Consider the following 17,403-nt stretch of genomic DNA (forward strand, 5'->3'; position numbering starts at 1 on the left):
TTTCTACATCTGTAACTCTGTTTCTGTTTTGTAGATAAGTTCGTTTGTAGCCTTTTTTAAGATTCCACATATAAGGCAAAAATGATATTTGTCTTGCTCTGTCTGACTTTATTCACTCAGTATGACAATCTCTAGGTCCATCCATGTTGCTGCAAATGGCATTATTTCCTTCTTTTGTATGGCTGAGTAATATTTCACTGTATATATGTACCACATCTTCTTTATTCATTCCTCTGTTGATGGACATTTAGGTTGCTTCCATGTCTTGGCTATTGTACATTGTGCTGCAAAGAACACTGGGGTGCACGTATCTTTTTGAGCTATGGTTTTCTCCACATATATGCCTAGAAGTGGGATTATGCAGCTCAATATCAAAAACCAAACAAACAAACAACCCAATCAGAAAATGAGCAGAAGATCTAAATAGACATTTCTCCAAAGAAGACATACAGATAGTCAAAAAGTACATTAGAATATGCTCAACATCACTAATTATTAGAGAAATGCAAATCGAAACTGTAATGAGGTATCACCTCACACTGGTCAGAATGGCTATCATCAAAAAATCTAAAAAACAGTAAGTGCTGGAGAGGGTGTGAAGAAAAGGGAAATTCCTGCACTGTTGGTGGGAATGTAAACTGTTACTAGTATTATTAATTTATTAAAAATGAATATAAGAATTTCCAAATTCTTTGGCTTATTCCATCTTTGTGACAACACTTTGGTATTGTCACAGAAGATATAATTATTCCAACTTATTGATGCATAAGCTAAAGCTAAAAAACTCATCTACCTAATTTCAAATGGTTATTATTTAGCCTTTGGTTTTTGCATCAAGGTTTTCTGGATCATCTATTGCACTGTTTGAGAAGTGATATCCTACAGCAAAAAATCTTTCCTAACCCTATATGCCCCATTGAGCATCAATGCACTGTGCTCACTGAGTATCATCAATGCTTAGTGTGTCCCATTGAGCTGGTTCCATCTTATCTCTGTGATCTGAAGAGGTTCCTACAACCATATATAGAGTCTCCACACTGCCAAGAGACCCTGAGTCCAGTTTGTGGTCTTGTCTGGATTTTGATAGCTTCTTCCTGTCTATCCTAAGTGCTACTTTTGTCTTAGGTATTTGTGATTAAGCTAATCCAGTGAAAATTTGATCCTACCTAAGAGTTGAAACTCAAGGATAAACTGTGGAACTAGAGTTTCTGCAAGTGCATTTTCATTACTGATATATTTAATTTTGGCAAATGAACCAGAGCGAATTTGACGGCAAAACTATATATTATATCTATATTATATTAAATTATATTCATAAGTATATATGTCCAGAAAAAGATTGAGCATCCTAGTTTGATAAACTATTTCTGGATTTATATTAACATTAATTTGCTACTCATTAATTATTATTTTTTCTGCTAGATCTTATGAGCAGATATTCATTGACTGACAGGAAAGTTTTAAAAATAAGATTTATGGGATAAAAAATTAATGGGATTAATTGAAAGATTTATATTCTTTAAATTTATTTTTCAACAAAATTAAAAGATTTTCATTATTCAACTTTAGAAGCAGAGAATGTTGGTTCACCTTGTAGAACTCTAAATAGTATAGTTTAAAGATCCTGGATAATTTTAAATTTCTTGGCTAGTTTAAAAACTATCAATGACATTTTCTTATACACAGTGGGTATGGGGTTAGGTGGTGGAAAAGACTAAAACCTCTGGCATTATTTTGGTTTGTAACCTGTTAATTTTTTTTTTTTTTTTTTTTTACTCATTTTGAAAATAAAGTTTAAATGGGAACTCAACAAATTGTAGCTCTCACTTCATTAAACTCCTTAGCAGAGAATCTTTTTATCCTTCAGGTAGCCTCTCCCTTGAAGCAGCCTTCCTGACTGTGCTCACTCTGCCCTGATACCTAAGCTTGCAGCCTGGTCTTTGTTCTTCACCAGCCACAGGGGCATCAGTGAATGGTAGCCCCCTCCTTCTCCTTCCTTCTTCGCTCTGCACAAGCCACAGTGGCTCCTTGCTTCCTGTGAATATGTCAGGCACGTTCCTGCCTTAATGGCTTTGCATGGGCTGAAGCAACCTGGAAATTCTTCTCCCAGGAAGCCACCTAGCCTCTTCCTTCAGCTATGTCAGTGTTTTGATGTAGCATCACCTTGGTGAGGTCCTCCAAATCACTCTCACCTCTGGTACTTCCTACCCTGCTTTCCTCAGTATTTTTCATCATAAACTTTACAACTTCTAATATGCAACAGTATCTACTTATATATTTTGTTTATTTAGTCTGCTTGCAGCACAGTCAGCCCTTGGTATCTGTGGGGAATTGGTTCCAGGATCCCCCACAGAGAAAAAAATCCACAGATGCTCAAGTGCCTTATATAATTTGTGTAGTATTTGCATATATCAAATCTTACTCACATCCTCCCGTATACTTTAAATCATGTCATTCTGGAAATGAAAAAAATACATTTTTGATCTGAGGTTGGTTGAATCCATGGATGTGGAATCATGGATATGGAGGGTCACTGTATTATCTTTTGCTTCATGAGAGCTGAGTACTTTGTCCCTTAGTCGATAAACAAAAAGTGGTATGTATTAGACACAGAAAATAGAAATTACCATGTATTTGTTATTTCTAATTGTGTTAGGGCAAGAAAGTAGAAAAGTAACTTCCATATATTACAGTATTTGTCAAGATGTAGTTCCATGGAGGGGAATAAACTAGTTTCCTAAATATGAATCAATGAAATTAATAACTCCAGAAAATGTCCAGGATATTGATTTAGACTCACTTGTTATTTTTATATACTATATCTTATAAAAAGGAGAATAGAAAAATAATAGAGGTCAATAAATTGCTTACCAAAATAGCAGCATATCTTTAAAAAAAAACAAGTGAGGGAATATTTGAAAAACTGGAGTGCACTGAACAGCAGGCTCAGATGGCATGCACAATAGGGTATTAAAGAGAACCAGCTTGTGAACTTACCAAACTAAGCTTCTTCAGTCAGTAATAAATCACAGATATCTGAGCAGGAGTACTCCAGTCCACTTAATGGAGGTTTAAAAATCATACAACCTATCTAAATTGAAAGAAAAATGGCAATGGACTTTGTCAGAACACTATGTACATAATGAAAAATATTTTCTACAAACACACAGAAAGCAAATACATAGTAAATCAATAAGTGGAAGCATTAGAAAAATAAAACCATGTGAATTTTACATTTGCTTTTCCCAAAATGAAATAAATGATTCTATTTGATACTATTAGTTTAGTCAGATTTATAGTCTATACAATTATAACAAAGCAGCAAAGTTAAGGTAAGAATCTCAATTTACTCATTTGGGAGAATTTGATACAATAAATTTTGGCAGGCATCCTGGAAAGTAGTTAAATATTACTTGAAAAGATTTTTTCAGTAGCTGAAAAAGGGGCCAGTGATGCTGACTAATATCAATAGCAGTATATTTAATATGCTTTACTGATATGTAATTTTATATAAAAATATAGATATTTACTCCACAAAGAGAAGATACATATGTGTTTGGAAAAATAATACAGCTAGTTTTTCTTGACCACATGGTATAGTAGATGTTGTATTTTGTTTTTTAAATATTTGTTTATTGCTCATTGATTACAGTCTATGGCCAATAGATTGTAATCCCCTCCCTTTCCTCCTTATGACCTTTACTCCTCTATTACATGGAGTTGGAACTGTTGGTCTTGCTAAATGAGTCCTTCCACTTCTGTCTGAGTACTCATTTTTGAAAAGAGGGATGCAGGTGGGTGGTATACCAGGATGGAGGGGCCTGTCACCCCCCCCCCACACACACACACACTTGCAAAATCATTGAGTAGAAGAAATATGGAGCAGAGTTGCCATTAGGAAGACATCTCTCTTCCATTTCCCTCATAAGATGGTGTTTAAATAAAACAAGAGAAAAAAAAGACAGCTATGTTATTTAACCATGTATCATGAATGGTCACCATGTTTCATTGACCTCCGTCTTTCAGACACATTATTTGTAATCAGCTCTGTAGTCTATCCCCATTTGATGGATGAGGACACTGAGTCTGGAGAAACTTCAGTGTTTCAGAGCAGGCCGGTTCTCATCACAACAGAGCTTCAGGTTAAGCTACTACTGCTTTCTTTCCATCTTAAAATAGAGAAGCTAATGGAGACTTTCCAAAGGTCAGCAAATAAACGTACTTTCCTCTAGACATAAAAAATAGACAATTTTCTCAATAGTATGGCAGAAGGGCGGTTTTTTCCTTTCCTCTTTCCCATTTCAAGGGCTTTGGGAAGATACATTCTATGCCATTAGGGATGTGTTTTCAACTTGAAAGGAAGCAACTATGTTTTTTGTTGTTTTTATTAAAGTACAGTTGATTTACAATGTTGTGTTAATTTCTGCTGTACAACAAAATGATTCAGTTATATATACATATATATATATATATATATATATACATTCTTTTTTATATTCTTTGCCATTATGGTTTATCAAAGGATACTGAATATAGTTCCCTGTGCTATACAGTGGGACCTTGTTTATCCATTCTATGTGTAATAGTTTGTATCTTCTAACCCCAAACTCCCAAGCCATCTCTCCCCAACTCCCTTTCCCCCTTAGCAGCCACAGGTCTGTTCTTTATGTCTGTGAGTCTGTTTCTGTTTCATAGATAGGTATTGTACATTTGTGTCATATTTTAGAGTACACATATAAGTGATATCATGTGTATTTCTCTTACTTTTTCTGACTTACTTCACTTAGTATGATAATATGTAGGTCCATCCATGTGAGAGGAAGCAACCACGTTTAGCAAGTGGAATGGGTTGCATGAAGTCATAACACCAGGAAGCTTTAGGGAAGAGAACTTCTCTCCATAAAAGGAAAGTAGAAGACATGATTGGATGATGATGATTATTATTTTTAGCTGAAACCTACAAAATGATGACTCCTCGTGAAACCGAACACCCTACTCACCTCTCACTGTGCAGTGCAAGTCCTCCACCTGTGTGGCTGTGTCACTGTGTAAAGGTCTGTGGGGGCCAAGGAAGGTAAAACAGTGAGAGAGATGGAAACTTAAGTCTACCACAGGGGAAAAAAAGGGAGAAAGAAGAAACTAGGGAAAGCCATTTCTATGATATTTTGTTGTTTGCAAGGGTGGAGGTTTTTATCCAAGCTCACCCCTCTTTGCTCAGGCTCTTTTGATTTCTTATCTTTCCCAAGTGCAGAGATTTCCTCACATGTTGTTCCTCCTTCTTCCCTTGCTTTTCTCTCATCCGCTTGAGCCTCTGAGGTAAATATTAATATAAGCAGACAACAGTACAAACCTCTCCTGTGAAAGGGATGCCCTTACTTGTTTTTTCTCTCACTGAAGCTAAAGGTCATGCATGTATAATCCAAGACACCATGTAGTTTCTGCATTTAAAAAAATACTAAGTAGATAAAATTTAGGTCCCAAACTTGTATACCTCTAGTACACCACAAAAGTCTGGCTGACATTGTTCTTATGCATTGCTTTGTATGAGCATCTGTATATTTTCTCATCATTCGATTTCTCTTTTGCACTCGTCGTGTTCACCATCTCCTGGCTGCAACCTGGCTCTTGTTTCCCTTTCTAAGCCATCTGAGTTGCAGTTAGATTAGCTCTCCTTCAGCAGTAAGTGGGATATTGAAGAATTTGGCAGAATCTAGGTAGTCAGTGATGACTCCATATCGTTTGTGATTTGGGAAGGTGGGAAGATCCCAACAGCAATATAGAGGTTTCTACTTCTGTCTTTGTCACCTTCCTCTCATATTGAACTAACTCACGTGACAGGTGCCAAAGGCTTCTTTATGGCCAGGGATGTTTTAAGCTGCAAAGGTGTTGTGCCTGTGTTCATATTTGTACAGACATTGTCACTGATAATTCTCCCAAAGACTTTCCAGTCTGGTACAGAGCTAAGTCCCACTGTCACTTGAATTATTACTTCGTGTTGTGATTTTTCAGTCTTAGCAAGGCCACTACTGTGATAGCTGCACATCAGGGACTCATTTGTGTTGGAACCTATAGGTATCACCTGGGGAGAGTTTTGTTTGTTATGGTTCTTTCAGTTTGAATGTTGGGTCTTCAAAAAGAGGAAGTAGATACATGGAAAGGAGTTCACTTTGGCCAAGAACTATCAGTAAGAAATATATTCATAAGCTGAATGACTATTAGTTACTAATATTCTTGCCTGACCTCTAGAAGCTTCCAGGTTCTCCCTCGGCATGAGTCTTTCTCAAATTGGAGTTTGTATGAGTGTGTCAACTTCAGGAGCCTGAAGGAGGCTCTAAATAGACACTCAACTTTGCTTTACAAAACTTCCTTCTTAAAGCATCCTGAAGGCTCCTTTTCTTAACCTTTGGAATAGTACATTTGATGCCCTAAGAACAGAATAGTTATTAATCATCATCTTTGTTAAATAGCTTAACTTCTCTGTTCTTTCTTTCTTTTTAGAAATTGAAAGCTCATATTTCTCAGCAAGCTGACTCTGATGAATGTTTTGAGGATTAGCTAGATAATATGATTTCTCTCAGTGTTAGAAATGCCACTTTATTACAAAATATTAATATCACCAGGCAGATCCACTACACAGTGGGACTGAGAACCATGCTGTATGAATTTCCAATAAAAATATTACTATTCTCTGGACTGAATCAGAAGGTGCTTTAGTATTAACAAATTTAATTGAATACAAATCTTAGTCTAAAATTGGATAAATCTATTGTGGATTAAACTTCTTAAGAGTTTCTCAGATAAGTCAGGATGGTGAAGACCACAAAAAAAAGTGATTTCTGATCATCATTAGAAATATTTTTAGCTCCCATGTCACTTTGGCCAACAATTCAAACACTATAAAATGTATTTTAATAAGATGTTATTATTCCTCTTTTAATTTACATTTTATACTTATCTATAAATTTTAAAACTCAAAAAATGTACCATTTCTGAGGAAGTTACCAGATTTTTTATTCAAATAATCAGTGAGGAAGAGTTAAAAGACAGTCGTTACTTCCGTGCCATGTGTAATTTGTATTCTAACAGAGTTAGAATTATATGAACACTTTAACTTTAAATCTAATTCTAGTTAAGCTTAACAATTTATTGTTTTGATTCAAATATGAAGGTAAACTTTGGATTTATAATGGAATTATTGGTATGGCAATGCTGGTTATAAATGTATACTTACAATTTGATAAACTTGTATATTTACATCAATAAGCTTCTTAATATCAAAAAAGGAAATTATCAGAGGCTAGTACTGCATTTAGAAAACACTTAATATTTTTAAAAATGCTGACAAGTGCAATAATTTCAATATAAGTATGTAATTGATAGGTTAAAATATTTGCCTGTCTCACGGAAGATTTCAAATTTTTGTTCTATCTTAACAAATTGGTGGTGTGCTGCAGTAGCTAAGTCAGCAAAACTCTAAATCAGACTCTCCTTTCAAACAGTGGCTGGCTCCTAACCAGATATGTGACTCTGGGCAAGTTCATTCTTCTCTCTAGGCTGCGGTCCTTTATCTGTAAAATTAGTATAATTCCAACTTCATAGGATTTTTTGTGAGGAATAAATTGTAGAAATACTTCGTACAGAGCAAATTTTATGGTGACTGGCACATATATATAACTCAGTGGATCTCAACTTTTATCATTATTACTTGTGAGGACAATCAATTTCTATGCTCCTCACCTTGTATAGATTTTGTACTCTACCTTATCCATACATATTTTCCTATGATAGATCAGAGCTGGCTCTAAACTCTTGGCTACTCCTCCCATTGAGAGGTAGGGATTTGTTTCTACTCTTTGAATTGGAGGTGGGTTCTATGACTACTGGACCAATGGAATATGGCAGAAATAATGCCACACTGATTCCTGGGTCAGCCTCAAGGGATCAGAATATTTGGGAGGCTTGCTCTTGAATGCCTGAGCCATCATGTAAGAAGACTGTATGCACTGAAGCCAACATGCTGTGTGGAGGCCCATGAGAAGAGGACCCAAGGCCACTGGTCAACACCCCAGCTGAGATCCCAGCTGACACTGAGTACCAACTTGCCCGTGTGTGAGTAGCAACTATGGAAGTTGATTTTTCCAGCACCAGTGGACGCTTGTCTCACTGATGCTGCAGAGGTAAACTGGTCTGCTGCAGAGGTAAACTGGTCTCCTTCAGCCATGCTCAGATTGAAGAATCATGAGCAAAAGAGATAATAGATGTTATTCTGAGATGGCTTGCCATCAAGCAATAGATAACTGAAACATTTGCCAGTCTTTTGAGGTTCACTCCTAAATTGCACATTTCTGATAAAGCATTGCCCACGTATTTCAGCATACTGTGATGTGCCCTTTTACTATATTCTATAGCTTTTACAATCTATACTAATTTTCATGTTTTAAAATCACAGACATTTGATATAAATATTTATATTATTTTTATAAATATAAAATTATGTTAATATTTAAAATATTTTCTCTTTAAAAATATTATTTAAAATTTTCCTTTGACTAAGTTATTTCCTTTGTGTTAGTATACATATATATTTATACACAAATATAAATATACATGCATGTATATTATGTAAGTATGTATATATATCCCTTCTTTTATAACTTTTATCCTTTTATAACTCTGATGCCATTTAGCATAGGACTCATCCATGGTACACGTTCAAATAATTCTTGAAAAATTAAATTGCATATATAATCTGCTTTACTCTTCTAGTAGCCCTAATAGTTCATTTTCAACCCTTCCTGTTTCTACATTGCAATGGCATTTATACATTATATGATATTATCAAAACACAAATATGATTAGGACCCCAACCCTTCCCTGAAACCCATGAGTGTCTTCTGATTGGCCTTAGGCCACATGGAGGCTATTTTTCATCATCCTGGTTTGGCGTCCATGGTGTGATGCCTACCTACCCCTTCAGACTTGTCGTGGACTAAGCTCTGTGTCTGCATTCTGGCCACATGTGCCTCTGTCAGCTCCTCATGCTGGCCGTGCCTCCTCCCACTATGGGACCTGTGTGTGTGTCGTGTCTTCTCTCAGCTGAAGTACCTCTCTCCATGCTCTGAACACCTCTTTTCTCTCTTTGCTTGCCCTGAAAAGACACCATGAATACTTTTCTGTTTCCTCTACTAGGAAAGACTCTCCTCTTCCTGTGTCTTACCAAGGAATTTTAGCTCTATGTCTCCTGTATCATTTATGATAGCACATTTTTTTCACAATTGTAGTGGAATTTAGGGAAACTGCCCAAAAGGTTGTCCTTAGCGATGCACAGTGGACTTCCCACACAGAGAAAAAGCCACCCATTAGGGATGTGATCCGCATGAGAAACTTAAACAGTATAATCAATTATGATTAGAAAAGTGAATTTAGTTTAGTCAACAGCATTTGAGAAGACATTTTTGTCACTTAGTCTCTGAAACTATTACTAACATAAAGCTTTTGTTACACCCATTTTACCATTAAATTCACATTCTTGATTGCAAGATCCACGTATGAATTGTCTTTGTATAATTTACTCTTTCAGTGATTTTTAGCTCATTATCGTATACATAGGAATTTGATAAGCATGTGACAAAAGGGAACTTGCAGCTGTCCCAAATAAGCGAGAGGTCAGTCATTGGAGGGTGACATGACCTCCTGGTGATGTTTCCTTAAACAAGTGAAGGTCCTTTATGGCCATCCCTAAGGTACAGGTCACCATGTTTACAGAAGAATGACAAGTTAATGCATGGCTTCCACATGAGAGATAAAACCCCAGGAGTGCACAAGATGCTCCTTGAAATAAAGTGTGGTTTACAATATTCGGGGCTCCCCCATGAGGCTTCCATTCATTGGGGGCTACAGATTGACGGTGCCTCCCCCATGTGCATCTGAGCCCAGAGAGATAAATGCAAAGTGAAACTTAAATTCAAGCATGGTGGTTTTAGAGAAGAAATTGCTGGAGACAAGTATCAAGTACTATTCTGAACAAATATGAGAGAAGTAAATACAATGATAATCTCGAAAGTGTAAAAATGTGATGCCAATAAGTCAAAATGATTATTTTAAATATTTTCAAATTGAATGTAAAATGAAAAAGTACCTTAGATTTAATATTAGCATTTGAATTGCTGGCCTTTGATACTAAATTAAATTATGGAAATCTAGAAAGTGAGAGGGAAGAAAGCTAGGAATAGTAAGAACTATATTAATCTTTTTCCATAAGTTAGTGTCAAAAGTTAATATTTTAATTTTTATATAACATGATTATTGACTTAAATACAACAAAAATATGTGTAAATCAACTGTTTATGTTATCAATAATGCTTCTGGTCAACAGAAGGCTATTAGTAGTTAAGTTTTGGGATAGTCAAAAATTATGACTTTTTTGACTACGTGAGGGGTTAACATCCCTAATCCTTGCATTGTTCAAGGGTCAACTGAAATTGTGATGAGATGAACAACTCATTCAAAGTAAGATGACCCAGGAATTACCACTTTCTACAATAGAACTAACTTTTAATATGTATATATGTCATATAGTGATTTATATCAATTTTATATACTTTTATGTACAATTTTATATACAAGTTAATATATAATGTGATGGTGGGAATCATATAATTTAGCCCTTCCTAGACGTGTTAGCAAAGGAGTTCTCATCCACCTGCCAAAATCCAATGAAACACATCACTTTAGGTAATTCACAAAAAAATGCTTTTAGGAAGAGATGCTTCATAGAAAAATATTATTGTTTAAAACATTATTATGTATTCATTAATCTCTTCCATTTTTTACTGCATATATGGCAGCAAAAGTGAGAAAGCCTTTGGATTTAGAAATAGGATTGAATTCTATCAGAGACATGAACTCTCAAAACAGATCAAGTTCTTTCTATATCACTATTATTCTATTTGTAAAAATGGGAATAATAATATTTCTCACATAATTATTTTAATGACTAAGTTAGCACCATACCTGACATGTAGCAGCCAATTTCTGTCATGAGTTCACAAATTTAGCAGACTGCATCATGCAATGAATACACTTGGGGTTGATCCAATTTCATTAATTCAGAGGGAATATGGCCAGTTCTCACAGTTTCAATATATAATATCCATCTCCTTTGCTCAGTTTGTTAAATTGCAGTTGGGATTTTGCCTTTCTTACACAAATATTGTGCACTTGGTTTGATGAAACTGCTGTTATATCAAGTTAATCCTCTGTATGGGATTTCATTCTTGTCATAACGAACTCTGTCAAATTTCTAATCTTCCCTTAGCTGGAGTGAATAAGCTAGTGGTTATTCGATTCCAAGGCTCTCTCTGAGAATTGTTTTCTCTCACATTTCAACCCTTTTCTGACCTAAATGGGACTGCTGTAAAAAGAGAATAAAGGAATTACTTAATTTGGTAGAGAAAAGCAATCTATGCATGTAGTTCCTAAGGAAACAAAAGATGGTTTCCCCACAGGTTAAGGTTCCCAGAAATGTTCTTTTCTTCAAATGTATTTTAAAATAAAAATATAACATATTTTATTTTTTTGGAAAGTAGTGTAATGCTGATCAGGCTTTCGCCAACAACATGGTTTATAGGATGAGCCTGTTAAATTGATTTATGTTTCACCATTACCATCTTACTCTCTTCTAAATTGATTTTATGTTTGGGAGGAGAAGAAATATCAAGTGCTTGCACCTTTTCACTGCGCTTATTATTATATCTTCTCATCAGAGCAAATAAGTTGAAAATTTTCTCCCTTTTCTTAGGCAAGAGTGGCGAATTCAATTCTTTGACTTCTGCCAATGTGAGTCTAAAAATTTTTCAGTTTAGTCATATTTCTAGCTTAAATCTCTCTTGTTTGGAGTTTCACAAGAAACATTAAAAATATGGGTAGTATATTTCCAGAATGAAGAACATAAAATTGAAATCAGTGAAGTTAGTCTTTAACAAACTTGACCTGGCTGACTCTTAATCATATCTTGGAGGTCAGGTTGGAAAATAATTCTCCTGGAATTCTTTGCTGACTTCCAAAGGCTAATTTTGGTTCTATTCCTCTGTGCCCCTGAGATCCAAAGACTTCCCTTTGTGTAAAGCATTTCCCATTGTAGTGCAATTATTTATTGGTCTCATCACTAGAGAGTTAACAATTACAAAAGGAATCGCATCTGTCTTCTTTACTGTGCTGTTCATGACCTTAAGCACAATACCAGAGTTATAGCAGATATTCAATAAATATTTGTTGAATAAGTCAATATGTCTACTATGTACAATGCCAGAGCTTATTTTTTTCTAAAGTTGTATTGGTTATAATGAGACAAGAAGAAATCAGAGATGGACCAAAGACATTCTGGCAACATTGATCCTGAGTTTATAGTTTTCCTACATCTCTTTCTTTGATTTTGAGTTGAGCCACCCAGTGTCTTTCCCAATTATGTCTGTCACAAATGATCATTTTTTTGCTTGAGCTCTTTTGAACTGGATTTCTCTGCTTTATAATGACAATAATCATGACTAATAATTTTGGTCAAATGAATCAGTTAAGAGTGCAATATTAATGTGTTAAAAGAAGTGTATTTCTATATTTATTGAATGTCTCCTTGTGCCCATTGCTATTTTATGTTCTGAGGGCATACAGGTTCCTGAGACAGAGTAGCTGTCTAAAAGGAACTTGCAGACTAGTGGATTCATACATATCCTACCAAAAAAAGTGCTCGTACACAATACAAAATTGCATAGGGGAAAAATAAGAAATATTTTTCAACTATTTTCAAATATATTCAAAAATAATATGAAGAGAACTGTGGGAGATTTGGCTATAAGCTTTGAGGAGATATTTTACTGTGGTATAGTAAGCCTGCACATTAACGTAAGAAGTGAGCTGGAACCATCTCAAACTTGTTTGCAGGAACTGATGGTTAATTTTTCAGGAATTTTGATAACCAGTCACTAAATACAGTCAATATTAAAAATTAAAGTAGGGCTTCCCTGGTGGCGCAGTGGTTGAGAGTCCACCTGCCGATGCAGGGGACGCGGGTTCGTGCCCCGGTCCGGGAAGATCCCACATGCCGCGGAGCGGCTGGGCCTGTGAGCCATGGCCACTGAGCCTGCGCATCCAGAGCCTGTGCTCCGCAAAGGGAGAGGCCACAGCAGTGAGAGGCCCGCATACCGCAAAAAAAAAAAAAAAATTAAAGTATATAAACTTCCTATTAAATAAAATATATTGGAAACAAAGAAAATACTTGCTCACAACTGATCACTTCCTAATTATCCGACTACATTTTCCTACTTTATATGCTCTTGAAGTTATTTACATCTACTATATGTGTACGGTAGAGATACTACATAATGGTGTTGCTTGCTATTACTGCCCATACATTCTCCATTCCATGTTTAGTGACCTCATGGAGGTAGCTTGAAATTGCCCTTTGTGGGAGGATTTAACATTGAATATTGGCATACACTACAAATGAGTGCTTGATTTATTGTGTTTATTTTATTTTTATTGTCTATACTTTATTTTGGTATTTTTTTACCTATTAATTTTTGTCTAAATAATGAAGTGATGGAGAAATGTTAATAGAGGGGATTAAACTTAAAAAATATGTTGAATCTGTAGCTGTTACACTGAAATAACACAAAAATTGAGGAAATATTCTAATATTTGAAAAGAGTTTTGTCATATGTCTCTGTTGTTTCACTTCCATCTTAGTCTAATGCAAATAAAATTCTCAACTGATATTAGTATTGTAGCAGCATTAATTCACCTCGTGCAGCTATAGATTAGCTGTGGGTATAATAGTTCAACAAAAATCAATGAAGGCGTTTTGGAAAAATCAAGTGGCTATATGGAATTTGCAGTAAATAATATTGTACGTTTTATTATTATTTGTAAGTTAGGTGCTACTAAGTCTTTATATGAATCAAATTTATAATAAATGTGTATGTATGTATGTGTAATTTTTTTAAAGAACTATTGTTAAACATTTCCCAGCACACCACTGGGTAGAAGAGCACAAGAGTTTAAAAAAACAAACACAGTAGATTATATTGATTTGTGAGTTTTTCCCTCCCTCATGCCCTCCTACAATGTCTCAGTTTTAATTTCCAATTCTTCAGGGCAGTTGCAAGATAAATTATTAAGTAAATTAATTATGTATATCTGTTTAAATATATGTTATACATATATAGTATGTGTATGCTTATGATTGAATTATAATTAACATAGGAAGATGCACAATTATACATGTACAGTTTGATAACTTTTATAATTTTACAGTGTGATCATCCCCCTCAGATAAAGATGGGGAATATTTCCAGTGACCTAGAAATTTCCCTAGTGTACTTTCCTGTCAATAGAGTCACTATTTGCATATCTGTCACCATGGATTGATTTGGTCTGTTCTTGAAATATATGAGAATAGAGAAATACCCTATCTGTTCTTTTATTTTTGGCTTCTTTCACTCAACATTATGTTTTTATATTTGTAGCTTGCACCCGGAGTTCATTTCCTTTATTGCTGTGTAGTATTCCATTATATGAAAAAGCCCAATTGTTTTATCCTTTCTCCTGTCTGTGGACATTTTTGTTGTTTCCAGTTTAAGACTATTAAGAAAAAAGCTTACTAGGCAAAGTTTGAGAATTTCTATGTATGCTTTCTTCATTCTTTCTTCTTTTAAATCCTTTATTCAACTTTGGCTGTGGAGTTCGGAATTGTGGCATTTATGTTGTCACATCAAGAGAAGTATCGGCAAACTTTAAGAGGTGTTTTATAAGGAACTGGCCTATATTCTTTAAAAATTTCAATGTTATAAGAGATAAAAGCTGAGAAATGATTCTAAATAAAAGTAGATCCAAGAGACCAGTCAACCAAATGCACTGGGTGATCTTGGACTGGATTCTTTACTAGAGGGACAAAACTTGCTATAAAAATGTTATTGAGACATTGGACATGAGTCCCCAAGTAAGGTTACATAAATAATTTAACCTTTCAGTTTTTATAAAGCCGAATCCTGGCTAAAATCCTCGAAAAAACAGTGAAAGAGTGCACACCCTTTCTCTTGTTCCCAGGTACCAATGTTAGTTTTCACCCTCTCAGCAAGGCTGTCTTGATGGCAACTATCATCTCTCTCTTCTCCCCACATTCTGTTCCCAATTTGAAGGAAAAATCTTTTTCTGTGATGACTTTGTCCATAGATGATTCAGGGACTGATTTTGACTCTGCTCTTGTCCCCATTCTTCGTGGTCTGCAATTATAAGAGTTTGCTGAATTAAAATAATAATGTTGTATGCTCTAAGTAGCATAGATGTTGGGAGGATGAAAGATAAAAAGAAAGCCCTCACATTTGTTAAGAGTTAGGTGGGTACATAAGCATCGACTCACTTTATTATATCTGATCCTCAACATAAACCAGTCAAAGAAGTAGGAATAATTATCCCCCATTTTTACGGAGGAAATTGAGACTTAGAATGACGAAGCTGCATGCCCAAAGTCACAAAGTTCGTGTCCAAGTCTTCTCATTGTAAGTCCTGGACTTGCATATCACAAAAGGCCACTTCCAGCTTCAGATCTGGATAAGTGAGTGGATAATTATGAGAATAGCACTACATAAGACAGGCATAGCCAGAGCATGTGCTAGGGAAGATATTTACTCAGTCTTGATTTTTAATTATTTTCCAGAGTAACAATTTAATTAACTCACTAATCATCATTCTTCAACACTTTCAGGGAATTTGTTTAAAGCTCCATTGTAGTTCTTATCATCCATGATTTATTGTATAACTCTTTTTAATCACAATAGTTCCTTATCGTTCATCTCTGTGTATCTCATCTCATTGTTCTTAGGACAATGCTTTCCACAAAGCAGGTAATCAGTAAATGCTGGTTGAAGGAACTGGATTTGTATCTCTAAATAACATATTTACAATAGCACTTTAAATATAACAAATATAAGACCACAATAACACAGTCTTTAATTAAAGAATGTGGTCTCTTTATAGACTGAGGGTATAGGAAAATTTCCTACTTTAATTTTGAAAGAAAGCTGCAGATGAAGTGGGGAATACGAGAGTTTATAAATTCATAATATGTCCATTAAGTAAAGTTTGCAGGTGCCTCACTGGCATGCGTCTGTTTTGGAACCACAGCAAATGTAATTAGTGGGTGAGATTCCAGACCTCCAATTGCCAAGGGGTTGAGTATAAGATCAATAAGCAGCTGCATGAGGGAGAGAATAATCAAATGTGAGAAAATGAGAAAGTATCCACAAAGCTTTGGTCCCAGGTCCAGTTGTATTTATTGATAATGCTAAAGAGGTATAAAGCCATTTCGTATATAATTGTCTTAATACAATCAGAGTGTGAGAGCTGACATCACTAAGCAACCTATGCGCAGAAAGGTGAAAAGAGGTTCCTCCTCAATCAAAGTTTGTCTTTTTACTGTTAATGGCCTCTGACCCAACAGAATAATTAGCTTCCATTGTGTTAACCTGGTAGTCAGAAAGTACGAGCACATATGATTGCAACTATAGAGAATTTTTTTCCCAGACAAATAACATTGTCTTTGGAGCAAGACCTTTTAGCGGCTGTCTGTCGTAAAGATAATAAAGGCATCTCACTGCAATACTCATTTTTTCTTTTCTGTTGAGCTTAAGATTTATGTTCTTATGTATTGTAACTGGAGAGAATTTACTACTTTAAAAACTATAGGATTCTAAAAGCAACAGAGGATTGTGTAAATGCATGACATAAAATATGAAAGTGGAAAGAAAAACATTAATAACAGGTATGGTAGTTTTGAAGTCCCTTCATAAATAAATGTTTTGACATTTAGGTGTTTTACAGGCTGAAGAAAAATACAGACCAGACTGTTGACAACCAATCTGTTTTTATAATTTCTTGAGCATCACCAGTTACAAATAGTGTTGTTTTATTGTTTTATTATAATTACTATTGTCCTTTATTCAAGAAAGGCTAGTAGTACATAAGGATTTCTCAATTAAAAATAATAGTAGGGAAAATGGGTAATTTGATCATGATTGACTGATTAATTGATTTCTCTGAGATTCAGTGGTTTGACATTTCTAGTTTCTCATCTCCATTTCTTAAGTTTAATGGATACTTAATCTGTTTTCTACTTTGTCTTTTCTATTTAATAACCTCCATAAAGATTTTCTTATTAAAACTATTCTGTTAATCTCTATAGAAGTTTATGCACATACCCCAGTGTCTGTCCTGGAGCAGGAGAAAGTTTTTTTGCTCACCCAGTACATACTACTGACAGGTTTTGATTCTTCTAGGGGCTAAAAATAAGGGTATTGAGGGATTAGGAAAATACCTTTGAGCACCATGTACACACTACCAAATCCTGTC

This window comes from Kogia breviceps, chromosome 15 (genome assembly GCF_026419965.1).
Source record: "Kogia breviceps isolate mKogBre1 chromosome 15, mKogBre1 haplotype 1, whole genome shotgun sequence".
Taxonomy (NCBI): Eukaryota; Metazoa; Chordata; class Mammalia; order Artiodactyla; family Physeteridae; genus Kogia; species Kogia breviceps.